General features: G+C 40.2%; 1 protein-coding gene across 1 annotated transcript in view; it reads right to left on the reverse strand.

The window, feature by feature from the left end:
• Positions 1 to 15,448, reverse strand: part of RASGRP1 (RAS guanyl releasing protein 1) — a 289,246-nt gene extending 273,798 nt beyond the window's left edge. The window contains exons 1-2 of the mRNA XM_057721599.1: positions 15,328 to 15,448; positions 9,637 to 9,739 (exon numbers count right to left, since the gene is read on the reverse strand). The gene's annotated coding sequence lies outside the window, so the exon portion shown is untranslated. The remainder of the gene's footprint in view (positions 1 to 9,636; positions 9,740 to 15,327) is intronic.
• Between the last annotated feature and the right edge of the window lie 4,536 nt (positions 15,449 to 19,984).

The following is a 19,984-nucleotide window of genomic DNA, read 5'->3' on the forward strand; positions in this document are numbered from 1 at the left end:
AAAGAAACATGTACCATAATGTTTATTGCAGCACTATTTACAATAGCCAGGACATGGAAGCAACCAAAATGCCCATCAACAAATGAATGGATAAAGAAGATGTGGCATATATATACAATGGAATATTACTCAACTATAAAAAGGAATGAGATGGAGCTATATGTAATGAGGTGGGTAGACCTAGAGTCTGTCATACAGAGTGAAGTAAGCCAGAAAAAGAAAGACAAATATTGTATGCTAACTCATATATATGGAATCTAAAAATGGTACTGATGAACTCAGTGACAAGACAAGAACAAGGACGCAGATGCAGAGAATGGACTGGAGAACTCAAGGTCTGCGGGGCCGGGGGGGTGAAGAGGAAGCTGAGACAAAGTGAGAGAGTAGCATAGACATATATATACTACCAACCGTAAAATAGATAGCCAGTGGGAAGTTGCTATATAACAAAGGGAGTTCAACTCGAGGATGGATGATGCCTTAGAGGACTGGGACGGGGAGGGTGGGGGGGAGTCGAGGGAGGGAGGGAATACAGGGATATGTGTATAAATACAGATGATTGAACTTGGTATACCTCAAAAACTGGTACAAGAGTGTAATGCAATTATATTCCAATAAATAAATAAAAAAAATAAAATAAAAATAAAATAAATATAAAAAAATAAAAAATAAAATAAATGTAGGTTAAACGTGTCAGGAATATAATAGTTGTCTGTTAGGTGTTGATGTTGCCGTTTTTTTTTCTTTTTCTTTAGTACATTTCCTCAATTTCAGAGAGGAATAACAATGTTAAATTGTTATAGGAAGAAGTTAGACTAAAATACCACACACTTAAAGAATTCCTATTCACAACTACAGATCAAACACAAATCATGCCAACTCTATAATAACAAATGAAATAATGATGGTAAAACCCTACTGGTTCAGGGTTTGGAACACAGTAGGCAGGTAATAAATGCAACTTTTTCCCTATTCTTACTCCTATTTTTAGGATATTTTCCAGGTAAGAAAGGGGATGAATATACAATATTATATGTTAATAGAACATTGTAAAAATCTCCATCATTGCTTTTAAACTTTTGTCACACGAACTTTTAGCACTCTTTCCACATTAGGATTTCATATCTTAATGTCTCACTCTCTCACCAATTCCCAGATAACTGTACCTTGATTTTGAGCCTTGGGTTTAGTCTTGCCCTCTATTCCATCTACTGTCTTTATTCCTGGGGATTTCAGCAACCATTTTGATCTTCCAATACTATGGCATTATATTTCTTCATCCTTTGTTTCTTTTTATCCCAGTACATCTGCTTAAATGCATGACCATTAATTCTATGATCCTCCTTTCTGAACAGAGCCATCTTCTATTCTCCCACTCTCCCATCCCTAATATGCACTAGACCTGTTAGGATACACAATTCCAGGTATGGTACACAGTCTTTGAAATGGATACATAAAGAAATTGTCAAGGGCCATATTCAGCCAGAGAAATCAGTTTGGTTCTAGTGCTAAGCTATTTTTAGCTTGTTCTGAGAACCTAAAATAAGAATCCTTACTATGAATGTTAACTAATATTTGTATATATACAAGTGGTATTGAGCTACGGATTGTATTAGATGGGTTCACACAGTACTATAGCAGTGGTTGCTAAAGATGCCAATCCTTCCACTGGCTGCTGTTTATAATATTGCTGTTGATTATGACTTAGCACCATCTTCAACACTGTCCTCTCTCTGATTTGATCTGGATCAAATAGATTTAAGAAACGTTCATATGTTGGAAACACAGGGGTTAAACTAAACTGAATCTGGGGGAGTAGAGCAGAAAAAGGGTTAGTAGAATGGAACCATCCCTCAGTCACTTACATCTCTTGAGCCCCTATTATGCATCAGGCACATAGGTTCTGGGTGTGGAGGCTAAGGATGATGAAGAGCTGGCCATCCAGTAAGCAAGACAGTAGGCAGATACAGATGGCTGTCCAAAGAGGTATTTCTAGCTGCTCCCTGGCTCACAGTTTTGCAGAGATATTCACAGTGCATGGCTACAGTGAGCGGTGTTGTGACTGGCCATAAGGGCTGCCAATTTAGAATGTTCTCTGACACCTTTTATACACAAAGAATGAAGATGTCTAGAGACACTCTAAATGAGTTTTCAATTTGTGAGATGCTTGGCATCAGGTTAGAGTAGGTGGCAGATAGAGTTTGGTGCCAGGTCAATAACCCATATATATATGCCCATATATTTGGAATTTCCTTAGGAATCATTCCTGGAAAGGTGGTCTATTCTGGGAGAATTATAATGCAGGTGAGCCTAAGCCATTGTTATCATGTCGTTAAGGTAGACATTGAAAATGAAAGAATATACAGAAAATGCTGGTGTCTGATCCTTCAATAAGAGATTTGGGAAAAAAGGAGGCAGCCTTGAGCACCACCCCCCCCCCCCCCCCCGCGCCCAAAAGTGGTAAGGGCAGTATTCAAACTCATTTGATCTCTTCAGCTCTTGGGGTTCACCCAATGGAAACTTTTTCCAAGGGGCTTTGGAAACAGAACTCATTCTACCTGTAGTTGTGTCTAAGGAGGAAGTCATTAACGAACTTTCAGTCTCTTAACCTTTTTGGTACTCAACAAACCCTTAGTGAGAAAAACAAGAATGTACTTTTTGGATGCTGTTTGGTGTGGGCAGGGGAGTTACCACAGATCATGTTTAAAGGAAAAACCTCCTGTTAAGGTTAGGTCTGGTGGTCTTTCCCCTAGAGCTCTTTGCCAACGGACTTATTTGTAGAGCTACCAAGAGGACCCTCTAGATCCCTAAAGTACTAACCAGTTGTTAATCTATTCTGCAACTAAAAGCAGGAACTTTTAAAATTATCTACATATGTTTGTTTTATCCATTAAATAATTTTGGGATTGTTTTTATGGAAGGCAACCATGCTTTCTCATGCAATGCTCTTTGTAAATTTCTACTCCTCTTTAAGCTTCAACTCAAATATCACCTCTTCTGTAAAGCCTTCTCTGACCCAAACCCAGCACTCTTATTGGCTGTTGCATCTTTTCTCTCTTTAAACGTTTCAGGTGTGTGTCATGACAAGGACGACCTTGCACTGCAGTGGTTTGGGATGAGTCTATGTTCTCACCTGACGTGTATCTCCTTTAAGTAAGGCTTCTACAGTACATAGGAGGTGCTTGATAAATTTACGAGCAAAGACGTATCCTTGGGGTCATTTTTTGATCTAACAGATGGGCCATGGGGCTGACTCAGTATGGCATTTCTTAATGTTCTTGAGTAGATAAATATTATAAAGTTAGAGATAGATTTAGGTTGTACAGGTTCTCATTCACTTACAACATTCACGATTTTATTTTATCTGTTACTACATGTATTACTATTTAATCTTTTTTCTTTAGCTCAACTCATTTCTTTTACTTAGTTTGAAAGAAAAAATTTTAAGAAAATTCTGAACATGTGCATAATTTGCCATAAACAGAGGAAAAACATCCAAATGCACTGAAATATGAGTGCTTACCTATGTGACTAGTGGTGAGTGGACCACTCTTCAGGAAACACAGCTCTAGGGCTTTCATGAAGCCACCATTTTCCTTCTCTACAGTATCGTTACTATTAATCATGTTGTCAGTATTTCAGGTATGTCTCCACTACAGTACTTTACATGGCAGAAGGCAGTAGACAGGCTCTTCAGCCCCGTTCCCCCCAAATCCCCACCATCATCTCCCTCCCTCAAACAAGAGTGGGTATACCTCGAAGTGGCCCATTATAAATTTCTCTGAAATATTCATTTTTGTCTTGGCAGTCATAAATGTTTTGTTTCCACAAAGTACATATTTCCAATTATTTTCATACAAAAATAAATGTTCCTCTAAATATTTGGGTAAATTGATGATCTTGGATACTGTTTATTTGGTGATTTTGAGTATAACCAATTATGCACTACACACTTTGAGAAACATGGTCTTGAATAAAACACAATATTGCATTAGATGGTCTTTATCTTAGTACTAAGATGTGGTTTGGTAAGAGATTTTTCATTGAATGACATTGAAACTGAAATTCAAGGATACTGAGATTTGTAGAAAACTCTAGAAAGAATTTATCTACTAATACCGTAAGAAGTGAAAAACAGAGGTGGTTATCTAGATCATTCTGGACCAGATTAAAAAATTATTTATTGCAAATTAATTCTGGAGATAGTTGATAACTAGTTTTTATCTGAATGGCAGAGGCCAAAGAGTTCCTCTTGATTTTACAGGAAGATGTTATTTATTCTCATTAGCTCTGGTCACTCTCACTCAGGCCTCAGCTATGTCATATAGCAGGACAGAGTGGGGGTGGTTCAGTGCCATTAAAATAAACATTCTTCCCCATTGAAAATACCCACAGATTTTGTGAATAGCATGTCACAGTACTTAGTGACTATGTAGAGATTTTCCAGTCATCAGTTGACTTCTGTTTAACAGTTGGGAGCGTTGATCTAGACTTTTTCTATATGGCTCAACTTACTGAATAATTACTATGTTATGCAAGTCCATTCTGAATTAGGGCAGAACTGGGACTTGGAATTTGACTGGTAGATGTTTATTTTTTGGCTGATCTGGTTCTCATTTCTAAATTTAGAAAAAGGAAAGAGAAGTTCTTGGCTTTAATTTAGTATTCTGTTTCTGTACTTACTGCTAGTGGAGTTGGCGGGAAGGTTGATTAAACCATGTTCATTTAGCTGGTAGGAGACTTGTAAAACTGCCTAGAAGAATAAGCCCCCAAGGGGAAAGCAAACACTGGATGGGAGTCAGTTTTAATGTTTCAGACTTGACTTCAAATGAAACTGTCTACATGGTCATTCTATTTAATGGGGTTTTAGTAGTTTTAGATGACAGGATCAAGAAAGCTTTAATAATTTAAGGTAGCATACCCAATCTTACCTCATGGTGTGTGTGTTGTGTGTGTGTGTGTGTGTGTGTGTGTGTGTGTGTGTGTGTGTGTGTGTTTGGAAGGGAACTCATGGCCATTTACAGTAGTTTTTGTCAATGGCAGCATTGCTGGCCAGGTCCCAAGGAGTAAGACTTGGTGGCTATTGACCTTTGGGCTGAAGAAAATTAACCCATGTGCTATTTCCTCGTCTTGCTGGCCTCAGGAGTCATCAATAGCTTACCCTCAAAAGCAATAGAAACGGGCGTCCCTCTCTTCCATGGTGAGGGCTGATTTGTCTACTCCTCATTCGATAACCAGAGACACCAGTGAGAAAGAAAAGTCAGGATCTCTGCTCTGACCCTCCAGCATGCCTACGGCCCATTTCTTTAAGTCTGCGGTTAGATATTGGGAAACCAAGAGCACACCCATCAGTGGTCCACTGTCAATCTACTTTTGAGGAAAAACAGATGATATACCTATACTGAGTTCTGTTTCTTGACAACCTTTTATTTTTAATCTTTAGCAAATGCCCACAGCTGCCAGAGATGCCTCTCCTTTGCCGCTTCTCCCGGCAGTTTAAGGCAGGTATGAGGGTGAAGAGCTGTGCGTCTCTGGGGCTTGCCCTGTTGTTCAGTGAGTCCTCTCTCCGCCCGGCTCACGGGAAAGAAGAGGAGCCATGTGGGACGCGGCATGCTCTGCCGCCCGGTACAAGCCTCCTCGAAAGCCAGAGAGAGGAGGAGTCTGCTAGGGTTTGGAACTAGCAGATACTCTGAACTCTGACAAGGGGTGGGTCAGACAATGACCAGGAAACTGAATCCTCCTACGACAGCCCAGAGACAGCACACGTCCCTGCTTCTATTCACCCAGGCCCTTGTCAGGCTGCTGCATGCCCTGGGAACACGGTAGGCTGGCTTCCGAGCCCTGCTTCTTGCTGGCTCTGTGACCCCTGGCACTCACACAGACTCACCTCTCTCAGCCCCTGTTTCCTCATACAAGGTGGTGTTGGGTACTTTTCTAAGGACACTTTTAACTCAAATTCTATGATGTGATTAAATTGTGAGATGGGGAAAGGAAGGTGTCCGTAGTGGAGGACCTTGGAATGAAAATACAAATTTCTAAGGAACGTTTAGGTTTCTTCATTTTTATCTTTGATTACATTCATTACCTCCATCACTTCCTAGAATTTCTACTTCTTTGCTCTTTGAATTTCAGCAAATTGTTTAGCACCTCTAGATCTCTGTTACCTCTTCTAGAAATTGGGAGCAATGACATCACCCATATAGGGTTGTGGATTTTGGTATCTTTGAGGACTAAGTGGTTATATATTTAAAGTGCCTAGCATAGGGCATGCTCATGGAGGAGTGCTCAATAAATGTGAATTTTCTCCACTTTCCCAACACCATACAGAAAAATAAACTCAAAATGGATTAAAGACCTACACATAAGACTGGATCCTATAAAACTCTTAGAGGAAAACATAAGCAGAACACTCTGACATAAACTGCAGCAATATCTTTTTGGATTCGTCTCCTAGAGTAATAGAAATAAAAAAAATTAACAAATGGGACCTAATAAAACTTACAAACTTTTGCATAGCAAAGGAAATCATAAAGAAAACAAAAAGACAACGTACAGAATGGGAGAAAATATTTGCAAATGATGCTACTGACAAGGGATTAACCTCCAAAATATACAAACAGCTCATACAGCTCTATCAAAAAGCCAAACATCTCAATCAGAAAACGGGCAGAAGATCTAAACAGATATTTCTCCAAAGAAGACATACAGATAGCCAAAGGCACATGAAAAAATGCTCAACACCACCAATTACTAGAAAAATGTAAATCAAAACTACAAGGTATCATTTCATACCAGTCAGAATGGCCATCATCAAAAAGACTACAAACAATAAATGCTGGAGAGGGTGTGGAGAAAAGGGAACCCTCCCACACCATGGGTGGGAATGTAAACTGGTACAACCACTATGGAGAACAGTATGGAGGTTCCTTAAAAAACTAGGAATAGAGCTACCATATGACCCAGGAATCCCAATCCTGGGCTTATATCCAGAGAAAACCATAATTCAAAATTACATGCACTGCAATGTTCACAGCAGCACTATTTACAAGCAACCTAAATGTCCATTGACAGACAAATGGATAAAGAAGATGTGGTACATATATATAATGGAACATTACTCAGCCGTAAAAAAGAATGAAATAATACCATTTGCAGTAACATGCAGGGACCTTATCATACTTAGTAAGCCAGACAGAGAAAGACAAATACCATGTTGATATTGCTTATACATAGAATCTAAAAAAAAAATGATACAAGTGAACTTATATACAAAACAGACCCACAGACATAGGAAACAAACTTATGGTTACCAAAGTGAAAAGGGTAGGGTGGGGAGGAACAAATGAGGCATTTGGGATTAACATATATATACTAATATATAAAAAATGCATAAACAACAAGGACCTACTGTGTATATATATTATATACATAAAATATATATACATAAAGTTATATATATATAACTTTGCTGGATATATATTATATAATATATATAACATATATATAATATATATAAAGTCATATATATCTATAACTTTGCTGTACACCTGAAACTAATACAACATTGTAAATCAACTATACTTCAATAATTTAAAAAAAAGAACATTACTGATGCTCCTCAGAGCAGGAAAATGCCAAAGCAGAGATTTTCTATGTGTTCTTCGTGCTCCCTGAAGCCGTGTAGGTGAGAGATAGGAAGACACTGCAGACTGGCACAAGTTGTGCCCTCTTTGCCACCCACCTCCCGCAGGGCTCTCTCTACCTCCTGAATCTTATCTCCTCCTTCAGAAGCTGGCTCCCTGGTCCCCACTTCTGTGGAGTCTTCTCTCATTACTATAGCCAAAAGAACCCCCTTCCATGTCTGCAGTCCTGTCATCTTTACTCTCTGAGCTTACTTTTCACTTACATTGTGAAATATCTTTTGTATTTCAAATTGCTATTGGTATTTATATATCCTTTTGCTATTAACACTGTACCTTTTCTCTGGCCCCTTCACCTAGAGGGCAGATTTCTTGAGGGCAGGAAGCTTGTGTTTTCACAGCTCCCTAAACATAGCAAGCATTCCACTTGTGGTCAGAATCCATGGTAAGACATAACTTTACACTTCTCTTCTGTTCCCATGGTAGTGCTGTCTCCTCACATCCTTACTATGCTTAATTAATATTGAATTTTCTCTATAGTCCATCATTCTGCTTCTTTTCATCACAGCATAGATGAGCCTTCGAAACTTGCATTTGTGTTACTTTTATAAAGATTATTTTATTTTCTCTTCTCTTTACATGTAAAAACATTTCTTTTCTTTGCCTCCTAGATGCCTCTCTGAGGTCTCAAAGATCTAGCCCTAAACTCTCCTCCAAGACTTTTAAAGATGGGTAATACATTAGTCTCCTAATAATGAGACCTCTTCTTTAAAATGAATGTCAAACACTTGATTCCTTTCCATACACCGGGTTTCATCATATTTCAAGTATTCCCGAAAATTGAAAACATCAATCTCACAAATCAATCTCCATTTGACCTATTCTCCACAGTCAAATCCAAACTCCTCCCTTAAAAGTTCTGCATTCCTCTGAAGCTAAATGATACAAAAAAATGTCAGAAACACCCTTGCATTTGAATGACCCCAGTCTCTCTCTGCTCCTATGGGCTGATTCAGCAGATTGGCTCCTGGTGGAGGGCACTGGTTTCCCGACTAGTTTCCAGCCTATTTAAAACAGACAGAGGCATCTCCAAGGCGGCTTTGTCAAAGGCCAAGGACATTTTTTCAGCATAGACTCCGAGCTTGTTGCCACATAAACAAATAGAAGGATTTCACTTTAGCTTCCCCAGGTTTTTGGATTGACCACAAATGCTAGGAAAGATACAGAAGCCAATAAGGCAGGCCAGGGAAGCTAGAAGCCCAGAAGGAAGCCGGGAATTCTTGGTTCTGATTCCATGCTCAGGGTGAGGCTGTGAGCAAGCCTCAGTCATGAAAGAACGTCTGGAAAACCTCTTGGCTGGACATTCTACCCGTAGACTCAGAGGCTGGATGATGTAGGAGCGAAGAGAATTTGCCTTGGATTCCCTGCATTCAGTATTTCTCACCTCTAGCTACACAGTGAACTCACCTGTGAGGTTGTTAAAAACTGCCAGTGTCTGGGCCACACCCCAAGCATTGGTGTTTTTCAAAAGATCTCTAGGGGATTCATACATGCGGTCTGGATGGAGAACCACTGACTGCTGATGGTGAAAAGTCAGGGTTTCTCCTGAATACCTTGACTGAGCTTTTTCTTTCCCTTCTACAGAAGACTTTTTGGGGTACATTTTAGCTGTTTATAACATATACTCTCCATTATTTCCTTAACTCCTATCCTTAGATAGCCCCTTCAGGAGTTAAAATAGTAATCTCTCTATTTCTAACTATCTACACACACACACACGAAACTTATATATAATTTGTGTAAGTTTTCATCAGCAAAGGGCTTATCTTGACTTCAAAAAATCATCTTTTCTACCTTGTATAGTTCAGGAGTTAGTGGTTGCAACATGTTGAACTTCACACTGCAAACCAAGCATCAGCAGACTTAGGGAATCCAAATGTTCTTATGTAATTTTGGGTCAGTCTTGTATATTCTCTTTAAGCCACAGTTTCCTCACCTGTGAAATGAGGGATTCAGAGCAGGTGTCCTCTAAGGTGATTTTCAGCTCTAGTGTCCATTGACAACATTCATATTCACTGCTACACATCATAGAGCAAGGCCTATGGAAGAAAAGGAAGCTCTTTTTCACATACATGCTAGAACTAACCTTGTGCCTAATCTTTAGGAACTGTCTTCAAGGCCTATGGCATTAAGAGACGTTCAAAGCCTACCTTTGAAGTACCTGGATGCTTGTCCCAGGTCTGCCTATAAACTTTCTTGGGAAGATTAATTTTTAAATTTTTTATCTGTATAAAATGAGGAAGCTGCCTTTAGAATGCTAGGGCTTTGTTTCCCAATGTGTGTCCTGTGGAACACTAGATAAGCCTTGATAAAAGGTACTGGCAGTTCAATAAACTTGAGAAATGAAGCACAATCTAACCCTCCTCTTAGTGATTCATAATACACAGTGTTAAAAGCTTTGTACAAGCACTTAGTAAAGAAATCTGCTTAATGTTAGCAGAGTTTGCCATGGAAGTGATCATACTTGTCTGAGCGGCCAATTAACATCCCAGGTTCAAGGAACACATGTAGGGAAATGTAGTTTGCTGCTCTGTGGCTTACAAGAAGCTTTGGGTATTCCTGTGATCACTGATATTTTCTATATGGTGGCTCCCACCCACCCCATTCTCCTTGGGATGCTGTTGCTACTGAAATCTACATTACCCCTTCTGTGGGTCTATTACTTCCCAAAAGCTTATGAACCTCTCTGATTGGTTGAGCAGATTTGGGGAAGTCATAGATCACCTGTGAAAAAGAATGGAGGGAGAGGATGTACTCTATGCAGAATTCCCTTGTTAATGCAAGGCAGAAGAGAAGAAAGAACTTCCATGGTCTACAATCGCTGAGAAGGCAGGTAGACCATGGACAGTAAGACCACAGGGAAGGCAAAATTTTTCTATTAATCATGATCTTTGATTAAACATATTGACATACTTTATTTTGAGGATATAGTTTTTTCTCTTTTTGATGGATTTTTCTTAAAGAATAACAGTGGGGTAGATCTGAGAGGGATCCTAGAGATTGCTGGGCCCAAATATGGCAAACAGGTGTAATGTATGGTGCTAGCTCTAACAGAGGCTGCCTGGAGCACTGGGTGGAGAAGGACATTGGGACTATACCCTGACTCAACAGTTTAAAATTTTGTGCGACTCCTAATGATAAATGTAAGGTGGTGGTACAGTGTCATGTGAGGGGTATTTGCCATTCTTTATGAAGATGAAGAAATCACTTGCAGAGAGGAGAGTACACTTGCCCAAACTCATACCAAGTGACTGTTTTTTTTGTTTGTTTGTTTGTTTTTGCCTCCCTTCTCATTTATTGAGCAGGAACAACATTCTTGATATTTAAAGGGTAAAAGCATATGGACTATATACTTTGAGGTTATCAACCCAATCAATGTACACATTCATTTGCCAAATATGAATAAACACTGAGAGCTAACAGGGATCATTCATACCTCAGTTCAGGCCAGTTGCTTCCACTTTGCCTTTATTTGTTTATGCAAACAATGCCCAGTGTTTCTGACCAAACATGGGACACTAACTCAGTGGTTTGAAAACGTGGATTTTGTTGCTGTCACATTTTGAAACCTGGGAAAAGGCTAACACTTACTGGCATTTGGGAGCCACTGCTCTAGCTTCCCAGAGGCCTCTCAGGCCTGACCTCCAGGTGCTTTCTAGTCCTGACGTGTGCGGTTAGAGAATCAGTAGGTGATGGGAGCCTCCAGAGAGGAAAGTGCTTCCATTCACTATGTTTGTGCCCCCAAACATAGCCACAAATATGGCTCTCTGATGGGGGCCAGTACCCCACTTCATGACCCTGGTTTCTTGACCCTTGACTCTGGCTAGCCTTGAGGGATGACTTCACTGACCCCTCCAGTTCTGTTCCAGATACTCCCGTGACCTTCTGCTTCCAGACACTCCTCAGCTTTTAACTTCCTCTTTGGCAGATCTTTATCCCAAGATAAGATCTTGAGATCATATATGCAACACACAGGAATGAACTGCCTGCTTAGATCAGGAAAGCTTTCAAATCAAGCCTCCTGTCCAACTATGAAGAACATGTCCCAGAGAGCCAGTCTCCCTACTTGAGCCCAACAAATATTTTCCCTAAAGATTATCAACATCCAGTTCAATTGCTCATTGCAAAATATGTAGCTCTCTACTCTGCAAACTGATAGAAAGCTTGAATCAGTTCTCTTCCTTTAACAAAGCTATTTCAATATAAATATGTTTATATCTTCACCGAAAATATTCTAGAAGATGATACACCACACTTCAATTATGGTTCACTTGGGGAATGGGAGTGGGGAGGGGCTTGAGGTGGGTTTCATTTTCTACTTTATACACATCAGTTTTTTAAAAAATAAGAGCTTATTTTCTAATTGGAAAATAAAAATATTAAGTAAATTTAGAAAAACAAAAATGTATTCACAATCTTAGAGATGAAGAGAACCCAAAGTTCATTGAGCACTTTGATTCAAAATCTGCTGTGAATCTCTGTCAAATAATTTTGCATACGTGTGTGTGTGTGTGTGTGTATACCAGTATAAGGTTGGCAACTGTCCTTTCTTAGGAAGAACTGTTCTTTATTCTGAATTATGTCTCATATTTTTGGTGGTTTATGAAATAATAGTAACGGTGGATAATGGTTTTTTTTTAATATCCTTACTTTGTATAATAAATAATTGGAGATACAATATTAGTTCTCAAAACTTTAGACACTTATGAGTTTATTAAAATTATATTCTTGAAACTACTCATGTTAGCAACTTTTCCATCTTATAGATGAGGGCACTGGTACTCAGGGAAGCTGTGAAGTGCTTATGATAATTGATTTGTGTTCTCTCCAACATAGCACGCTGTCTCTCAATTAAAAAAATTGTTCGTTATTCACATAATACTTGCTCACTGAGCCTATAACATTTATTAGACTAGCTGTTAGGGATAAATGTGAGTAAATGGATATATCCTCTTGGAGCTTATAATGTAAAATAACGGCTAGCAGCATTTACACACCATGTGCTAAATCATTAAAATAACTTTCCTCTTTAGTACATAAATGAGCCTTATAGCATCTTATTTATTACATATCATCATTTCTTTATCTATAGTTTATTACTATTCTCTATAGCAGACATTTTGCTTTGTGCATAATATTGACATCTTGTCTTGAACCATACAAGAATTTTAAATGTTTTAAAAAGTTAGGCAGAACAAGCATGCATGTTCATTATAAAATATTTAAGCAATATTTAAGTATACAGAGAAAGAAGTGAGAGTATGTTTCCATTTCTCCCAGCCCTCCAATCCCACTCTGGTCTCTGGAATTAACCACTGTTAGTTTTGTAGATACCCTTTCAGAGTATTCTCCTTAGAGTATATGCATAGATTTGAGGTTAATTCTCTTTGTTAAATAGCTTTCCTCATATAATTATCTATTTCTTGTACTGTAAACTTGCTTTATCCCAGTTAGAGTGATCCTATCATTTCTGAAAATAGGATCATCAACCACCCCTTCACAATTTTGCTAAATATAGGCCTTTCTCAACTTAAAAATAAGTTGTGTTCTAAAGGTTTTTGTTTTATAAGCTGATTGGAATGTATTCGCTCATAAAATGAGCTACAAATATGTTTTACATGGTGGTTGCAGCAGCACAAGGAAAAGGTCAATATGGAAAAGAACATTTAAAGACTATTTGCCATGTGTGAAAAGCCCTATTAAGAACTTTCCATTATTTCATTTACTCTTTGCAACATTTTTGTTAGGGTGGTTATTATTCCAAATTATACAGATGGAGCAACTGATGTTCAAGGTAACTAACTTGCCCATTGTCATGCAGGTTGTAAACGTCAGAGCTGAGAGTCAGGTGCCCTTATATTTGACTCCTAAGCCTATGCACATTCCAGCCCCCGGAAGTCAGTTTAATAGGGGAAAGGTGCACACAGAGACATGTACTCAGCCTTTGGATGTGGCATGGTGTTTCCTTCCTCCTGTTCCAGGGATCACAGAGAGAACAATCAGGAGTTGGGGGGCTAGATGCTCTGGTTCCACCATACCTTACTCATATCCCAATCGATTAATATGTCAGACTAGGGGCTGTTGCTGTAGAGATTCTTTTGGTTCCCTAAGCCAGGCAGTAAACATACTACTGATTCAGAAGTCATTCTTCTGGCTTCTGATTGGGTTTGTCCAGTGGGAGGCATCAGCAGGAGATTGGAAGGTGTGAGGAAAGAAAACATCAGGGCACTTAGCTTCCTGGCTCCTTCCTGTCCCAGCTGCTTTGCAGAGGCTGGATTCCTATACCAAAAGCCACAGCTCCGGCTGGATGGCCTTCTCTACATCTTCCGCTCCCTGTACATTCCAGCAAATAATTCCTCCCCTGGTACCTTTGAGCCTAGGGTTGGTAACAGCGTTCCACTCTCACCAGCCAGGTACTTTACCATTTCTTGTTGGTTTAACATAACCTAGACTCTCTTGTAAATGCCCCTTCATTAAACACTCTTTAATTATTCCTTTTGACTCTACCATCTGTTTGCTGTTGGGAACCTGACTGATTCAGTAAATGAAACTAGGATTTGTTCCTGAAAACAGATCCTCAAAATGGGCTTCTATGATTAGGTTGCTCACATATTTGATGAAGGCACAGATATGCCAAGGTGAAATGGATATCTTAGTACATGGCAGAATCATAGTAAATCAAATTATCAACAGCTGTCACATGGGGCGGTGTGCAGGTGAATGGCAGAGATTGTGTGATTGTAGCATGAGGTGTTTTGTCAGTTGATTTAAATTACATAGAATGTGCCATGGGCTGACAACTTATAAAACCCAGATATATAGCACAAACAGAGAAAAGAACAAATTATTATTAGCCTCGAAAGCCCAACTCAGGGCTTAGGTGAAAAATCAAATAACCTCTTTGGAAATGTTTAGAGACTCTTTTACTTTTTGTAGCTTCAGGGCAAATAGATCTAATTCAGGATAGCTTTTAAAGAATCTTTTAGCTACTACAGCTGCAGGGGAAATATGATGGAAGATCAGGTGTGGCTAAACACATGTACTATCTACATCCACCTCTCCCCCATTAAAGAGATTTCTGGGAACTTGCAACCTGGTGAAAGAGAAGGTGTACACACTGAGGATTCAAATCTACCTGGGAGTGACTCTCAGCTCTGGCAGGAACGGCTTATATGGCATTGGGCAAATTGCTTAATCACTGAGAGATAAGTTGCTTTATCACTAAATGCACAACACTGCTTCTTCTTGTATAAGATAAGGCATAAGTGGAAAAGGAGTGGATTCCTGAGATATAAGATGAGAAACATTTGAGACAGATAGAGAGAAGACTGAGAACTGAAACCTCCCAATTCCCCTGATCTTTCATCACTTAATGAGGAAGCTCCTACTCTCCCAGCTCCCCCTCTTATCTCAGCAAGTCCCAGTAGAAGAATCATTGCAGACCTCTAGTGGTTTGGAATGTAACCATGACCCCTTCTGCAGATAACCTAACCCTAACCCTTTAAATAGCTTCTGCCTTGTGGGCCCTAGTAGAAACTAAATGCCTGAACACATCAGTTTTCTGTGGCTGCAGTAACAAATTATCATAAATTTAATGGCTTAAAGCAATAGAAATTTGTTCTCTCACCGTTCTGGAGGCTAGAAGTCTGAAATAAGGTGTCAGCAGGGCCATGGTCCCTCTAAAGGCTCCAAAGGAGAATCCTTCTTTTCCAAGCCCAGCTCCTGTTGTTCCAGAAATTCCTTGGCTTGTGACTGCATCACTCCAATCTCTCCCTCTATCTTCACGTGGCCTTCTCCTCTGCGTCTCCTCCCCTTCTGTCTCTAGGAAGAACACTTGTCATTGGATTTAGGGCACACCCCAGGAATCCAGGATGATCTGATCTCAAAATCCTTAGCTTAATTCTGTCCTCAAAAATGCTTTTTCCAAATAAGTTCACATTCACAGGTTCTAGGTGTCAACTATAAATTGGAACTTGCCACCTGCCTGTACAAGAATTAACTCACTTTGTGCTACTGTAGCTACTGACTTTCCACACCCCCTGAAGGGAATTCAGGGTGGGGACCAGGAATGAGGCACTCTGTGCTTTGGAGGATGGGCGGAACAGGTCTTTAGATAGTTAGAGGTTTTCAGGAGCTGATTTAATGAGCCCAACCCTTGCACCTCCTCATATCTAGAAAAGCACTACATCCCTACATGGTGACGTCTGCTCCTCGTGACTAGCAGAAACCCCTTACCAAAAAAATGTGTTTGATTGATTGCATGTACTCCTCCCTTACCAAGAATACATATATACTATTCTTCTCCTCTGCCTCTTTGGAAGAGTTTCTCAGAGCTATCTGGGATGCTGTCTCCTGGGCTGCAGTCCTTATTTTGCGCCAAATAAACTCAACTCACAACTCTCACATTGTGCTTTTTTTTATAACATGTCAACATTTTATTTTATTTAAGAATTTTTATTGAAATACAGTTAAAACAATAAACTGCATATATTTAGAGTGTACTATTTGGCACCCCAATCTCCCAATTCATTCCGCCCCAACCCTCCCCACTTTCCCCACTTGGTGTCCATATGTTTGTTCTCTACATCTGTGTCTCTATTTCTGCCTTGCATTTCCTCTTTCATAGTCGGTAGCATTTGCCTTATGTATTGAGGTGCTCCTATACTGGGTGCATATATATTTATAATTGTTATCTCCTCTTCTTGGATGGATCCTTTGATCTTTATGTAATGTCCTTCCTTGTCTCTTGTAACATTTTTTATTTTAAAGTCTATTTTATCTGATATGACTATTGCTACTCCAGCTTTCTTTTGATTTCCATTTACATGGAATATCTTTTTCCATCCCCTCACTTTCAGTCTGTATGTGTCCCTAGGTCTGAAGTGGGTCTCTTGGAGACAGCATATATATGGGTCTTGTTTTTGTATCCATTCAGCCAGTCTCTGTCTTTTGGTTGGGGCATTTAGTCCATTTACATTCAAGGTAATTATCAATATGTATGTTCCTATTACCATTTTCTTAATTGTTTTGTTTTTGTTTTTGTAGGTCCTTCTCTTCTCTTATGTTTCTCGCTTAGAGAAGTTCCTTTAGCATTTGTTGTAGGGCTGGTTTGGTGGTGCTGAATTCTCTTAGCTGTTGCTTGTCTGTAAAGCTTTTGATTTCTCTGTCAAATCTGAATGAGATCCTTGCTGGGTAGAGTGTTCTTGGTCGTAGGTTCTTCCCTTTCATCACTTTAAATATATTGTGCCACTCCCTTCTGGCTTGTAGAATTTCTGCTGAGAAATCAGCTCTTAACCTGATGGGAGTTCCCTTGTGTGTTATTTGTCGTTTTCCCTTGTTGCTTTTAATAACTTTTCTCTGTCTTTAATTTTTGTCCATTTGACTACTATATGTCTTGGCGTGTTTCTCCTTGGGTTTATCCTGCCTGGGACTCTCTGCACTTCCTGCAGTTGGTGAGCTATTTCCTTTCTCATGTTAGGGAAGTTTTCAACTATAATCTCTTCCAATATTTTCTCCTCTTTCTCTCTCTTCTCCTTCTGGGACCCCTATAATGCGAATGTTGGTGCGTTTAACATTGTTCCAGAGGTCTCTTAGGCTGTCTTCAGTTCTTTTCATTCTTTTTTCTTTATTCTTTTCCACATCAGTGATTATGACCATTTTGTGTTCAAGCTCTCTTATTCGCCCTTCTGCCTCAGTGAATCTGCTATTGGTTCCTTCTAGTGTATTTTTCATTTCAGTTATTGTGTTGCATATCTCTGTTTGTTTGCTCTTTAATTCTTCTAGATCTTTGGTAAACTTTTCAGTCTTTGCATCCAGTCTTTTTTCAAAGTCCTGGATCATCTTCACCATCATTATTCTGAATTCTTTTGGTGTAAGGGTGCCTATCTCTTCTTCATTTAGTTGTTTTTCTGGAGTTTTATCCTATCCCTTCATCTGGTACAAAGTCCTCTGCTTTTTCATTTTCTCTTTCTGTGGCTGTGGTGTTCAGTTCCACAATACAAAATCCTGCTGATACTGCTGTACTGCTGATACTGCTGTCTGCCCTCTTGTGGAGGAAGCTCTCGAGGAGGCTCATGGGTGCTTCCTGATGGGAGGGACTGATGGTGGGTAGGGCTGGGTGGGCAGAGCTCAGTAAAACTTTAATCTGCTTGTCTGCCAATGGGTGGGGCTGTGTTCCCACCTTGTTGGTTGTCTGGCCTGAGGCTACCCAGCACTGGAGCTTACAGGCTCTTTTGTGGGGCTAGTGGCAGACTCTGGGAGGGCTTGCGCCCATGAGCACTTTCCAGAACCTCTGCTGCCAGTGCCCCTGTCTCCTCAGTGAGCCACAGCTGCCCCCCACCTCTGTAGGCAACCTTCCAACACCAGCAGGTAGGTCTGGTTCAGTCTCCTACTGGGTCACTGCTCCTTCCCCTTGGGTCCTGGTGAGCACACTTTTTTGTGTGCCCTCCAAGAGTGGAGTCTCCATTTTCCCCAGTCCTGTGGAGGTCCTGCAATCAAATCCCGCTGGCTTTCAAAGTCTGATTCTCTAGGGATTCCTCCTCCCATTGCTGGACTCCCAAGTTGGGAAGCCTGACGTGGGGCTCAGAATCCTCACTTTAGTGGGTGGACTTCTGCAGTATAACTGTTCTCCAGTTTGTGAGTCATGCACCCAGCATTCATGGGATTTGATTTTAACACAATTGCACCCCTCCTACTGTCTCACTGCGGCTTCTCCCTTGTCTCTGGATGTGGGGTGTCTATTTTGGTGAGTTCCAGTGTCCCTCTGTCAATGACTGATCAGCAGTCAGTTGTAACTCCGGTGCTCCTGCAAGACGGAGTGAGCGCACATCCTCCTGCTCTGCCATCTTGATTCTATCTCTCACACTGTGCATTTTTTTTTTTAATTTTTTTTTAATTTTTTTATTTTTTTGGGGGTACACCAGGTTCAATCATCTGTTTTTATACACATATCCCCGTATTCCCTCCCTTCCTTGACTCCCCCCCCCCGAGTCCCCCCCACCCTCCCTGCCCCAGTCCTCAAAGACATTGTGCATTTTTTAAGTCGACATAGGAAACATATCTTTTTGAAGGATCACCATTCGAACCATTATATTGACTATGGAAAATCAATTGACCATGTGACCTGAGCTGCTCCTAACAAACTGGACGTTATCTGACCCATGTCCACAAAATTGGGACTGTACAACAGCAATGCAGCAAGTGGAAATGATATATAAAAGATGGGCTTCAACATGAGCAAGTGGTTCACTTTTTCAATACCCACTTCTGGTGCACTGCCTTCTTCCAGCTCAATTCGTACCTACAGCCTTATGTGGAGTTCCTCATAACCATGTGACTAGGGAAGAAAGGACTGGGGCCTGACTTTATGATATGTGGGCAAAAGCCAGAAGAGCATAGCCACTGAATTCTAGTCCCAGTTAGGGTGGCTCTGCAAGACCATGGTGAAGGGAAATTACTCCAATCAGGAGAACATTAAGCAGTATATTTGGTTATTTACTTAGGCACCATAAGATGGCTTAAGGTTTGTATCTACATCTACACGGGAAGTGAATAAAAACTTAACCAGCTAGTCAGGCACTTTACAAGAACATGTTATGAAGACTGGTGACAAGGGGAAATGTACGAGGATAGATTTCTCCTAATGAGCACAGAATATTCTTTCACCATGTAAAGGCTCACTAGAGAGTATTTCATTACGGAGAGGCCCTTGATAATCAGGTGGACAAGATGAACTCACCCTGTGGCTATCGCTCAGAATATATCTCAGCCAACCTGGTCCTTGTTCAATGGGCCCTTTAAGCAAAGTTGCTATGGCAGCAGAGATCGAGGCTCATCAGTGTGATCTCCCCATCAAGATTGGCCTGGCTACTGCCACTGCTCATCATCTCACCTCTATATCTCAATATCTCTAACAGCAGAGACCTATGTTGAGCTTCTAAGACAGCATCATTTCCTAGGAGGGCAACTTATTACCATATTGTTGGACCCCTTCCATCATGGAGGCAGCAGCCATTTTTCCTTAAAGGAGTAGCTATATATGCTAAATGGGTATTTTCTTTCTTGCCCCCCTTCTGCCAGCACCACCATTCCTAGTCTTACAGGATGCCTTATTTTATCCTTTATATAGCTCATTGAATGGCAAAGTATGGAAATGGGTTCTCATCCACTAAAGTCACTACCCCATCATTCATATACTGTGGAATGAACTACTGCAGACTCAGCTGCAATTACAGGGAGACCGTGAACTGTGTGGTTAGGGTGTATGTCTCAAACCAGAGGTCAAA

Source organism: Hippopotamus amphibius, chromosome 2 (assembly GCF_030028045.1).
Source record: "Hippopotamus amphibius kiboko isolate mHipAmp2 chromosome 2, mHipAmp2.hap2, whole genome shotgun sequence".
Lineage (NCBI taxonomy): Eukaryota > Metazoa > Chordata > Mammalia > Artiodactyla > Hippopotamidae > Hippopotamus > Hippopotamus amphibius.